Below are 2,479 nucleotides of genomic sequence, written 5' to 3'. Positions count from 1 at the left end.
CAGCAACTTACCAGTTAGTGACACAAACCAGAAGGAGATGCAAGCAGAAACAGAACAGGACTCACAACTCACACAGCTGAGGAAAGTCATACAGGATGGAGAGGAGAAACAGAAAAGGACTCACAACTCACACAGCTGAGGACAGTCATACAGATCGGATGGCCTGAGGAGAGGAGAAAATGCCCTCACAGCGTCTCAGAATTCTGGAACTATCGTGATGAACTATCACAGATCAACGGAATAATTTTCAAAGGAGAGAAAAATCATTATTCCTACCAGTCTCAGAGAAGAGATTTTGACAAAGATCCATGCTGGACACATGGGCATGGAAAAGTGCAGACAGAGAGCCCGGGACATTTTGTTTTGGCCCAGAATGTGAAAACAAATAGAGGACATTGTTGGTAAATGCGCCATATGTCTTGAACGACGCCCCTCAAACACCAAAGAGCCATATGTTACCTCACTGTATCCCAGACCGACCCTGGCAGGTCGTGAACGACACCCCTCAAACACCAAAGAGCCATATGTTACCTCACTGTATCCCAGACCGACCCTGGCAGGTGGAGCCATATGTTAGGTATGTTACCTCACTGTATCCCAGACCGACCCTGGCCCCCCTCAAACACCAAAGAGCCATATGTTACCTCACTGTATCCCAGACCGACCCTGGCAGGTCGTGAACGACACCCCTCAAACACCAAAGAGCCATATGTTACCTCACTGTATCCCAGACCGACCCTGGCAGGTCGTGAACGACTCAAACACCAAAGAGCCATATGTTACCTCACTGTATCCCAGACCGACCCTGGCCCCCAGACCGACCCTGGCAGGTCGTGAACGACACCCCTCAAACACCAAAGAGCCATATGTTACCTCACTGTATCCCAGACCGACCCTGGCAGGTCGTGAACGACACCCCTCAAACACCAAAGAGCCATATGTTACCTCACTGTATCCCAGACCGACCCTGGCAGGTCGACACCCCTCAAACACCAAAGAGCCAATGTTACCTGGCAGGTCGTGAACAACACCCCTCACACCAAAGAGCCATATGTTCACTGTATCCCAGACCGACCCTGGCAGGTCGTGAACGACACCCCTCAAACACCAAAGAGCCATATGTTACCTCACTGTATCCCAGACCCCCTGGCAGGTCAAACAAACACCAAAGAGCCATATGTTACCTCACTGTATCCCAGACCGACCCTGGCAGGTCGTGAACGACACCCCTCAAACACCAAAGAGCCATATGTTACCTCACTGTATCCCAGACCGACCCTGGCAGGTCGTGAACGACACCCTCAAACACCAAAGAGCCATATGTTACCTCACTGTATCCCAAACACCAAAGAGCCATATGTTACCTCACTGTATCCAGGTCGTGAACGACACCCCTCAAACACCAAAGAGCCATATGTTACCTCACTGTATCCCAGACCGACAGGTCGTGAACCCCTCAAACACCAAAGAGCCATATGTTACCTCACTGTATCCCAGACCGACCCTGGCAGGTCGTGAACGACACCCCTCAAACACCAAAGAGCCATATGTTACCTCACTGTATCCCAGACCGACCCTGGCAGGTCGTGAACGACACCCCTCAAACACCAAAGAGCCATATGTTACCTCACTGTATCCCAGACCTGGCAGGTCGTGACAACCCTCAAACACCAAAGAGCCATATGTTACCTCACTGTATCCCAGACCGACCCTGGACCACATCGTAACAGTCGAAACACTACTGTATCCCAGACAGTGATACTTCAAACTGTATCCCAGACCGACGACAACCTCAAACAGCAGTTACACATCTGCAGCTGTGATACACAAGCTGAAAGCAGCCTTTGCCAGGCATGGCATTGTAGAGACTTTAATATCTGACAGTGGGCCCTGTTACAAATCCAATGAGTTTGAATCCTTCACTAAAGCACGGGAGTTCACACACGTCACCACAAACCCACATTACCCTCAAAGTAATGGCCTTGCTGACAAATCTGTGCAGATTGCTAAATCTCTCATGGACAAAGCAAAAGCAGACGAGAGACTCCTACATCAGTCTCCTTGAATACCGTTGTTTTGATGAGACACAGACTTCGTTCAGTCCTTCCCAGCACCAACCAGCAGCTGCAACCTGAGGTTGTCAGTAATATGTTATTTGTTTTAAAAGAAGGGGGATGTAATATTCATGTGTAAACATACTGAATTGTAATTGGATGCATTTTACCGCCGTATCATACTGTGCTATGATTGGTTAAGACCACCCAGATGGTTAGGTCAGTTGATCCTGGTGGGAGATACGTGATACCAGTTATAGCTAGCTAATAAAGAGCTACGTTAAGAAATATCCTGTAGTACTGCATTTTATTATTTTGTACAAAGCGTGCAAAACAAGACATACCCCACACAAGAACAACCAGTAGACACCGTTATTGTTGTGTTTAGCCAAATTGAAAATTAAACGGTTTTCAAATGTCTTGCA

General features: G+C 48.2%; 2 long non-coding RNA genes across 6 annotated transcripts; one reads left to right on the top strand and one right to left on the bottom strand.

Moving 5' to 3' along the window:
- The first annotated feature begins 406 nt into the window (after window positions 1-406).
- Window positions 407-1,643, top strand: LOC127925575 (uncharacterized). 5 transcript variants are annotated; one of them, XR_008121387.1, is made up of 5 exons: window positions 407-560; window positions 674-745; window positions 831-974; window positions 1,214-1,285; window positions 1,512-1,643. It is a non-coding gene; the product is annotated as an uncharacterized LOC127925575 (long non-coding RNA). The 5 variants fall into 5 exon arrangements; XR_008121389.1 differs by lacking the exon at window positions 1,512-1,643 and adding an exon at window positions 1,379-1,448; XR_008121386.1 differs by lacking the exon at window positions 674-745 and having other exon boundaries at window positions 1,512-1,636.
- On the bottom strand, window positions 1,059-1,716 carry LOC127925576 (uncharacterized). Its single transcript, XR_008121391.1, has 3 exons — window positions 1,662-1,716; window positions 1,185-1,300; window positions 1,059-1,126 (listed from the first exon to the last, which is right to left on the bottom strand). It is a non-coding gene; the product is annotated as an uncharacterized LOC127925576 (long non-coding RNA).
- Window positions 1,717-2,479: the final 763 nt, after the last annotated feature.

The sequence above is a fragment of the Oncorhynchus keta genome, unplaced genomic scaffold (genome assembly GCF_023373465.1).
Source record: "Oncorhynchus keta strain PuntledgeMale-10-30-2019 unplaced genomic scaffold, Oket_V2 Un_contig_5888_pilon_pilon, whole genome shotgun sequence".
NCBI classification, from domain to species: Eukaryota; Metazoa; Chordata; class Actinopteri; order Salmoniformes; family Salmonidae; genus Oncorhynchus; species Oncorhynchus keta.
Note: the sequence above shows the minus strand (reverse complement) of the source record. Positions and strands in the feature narration are given on the sequence as shown.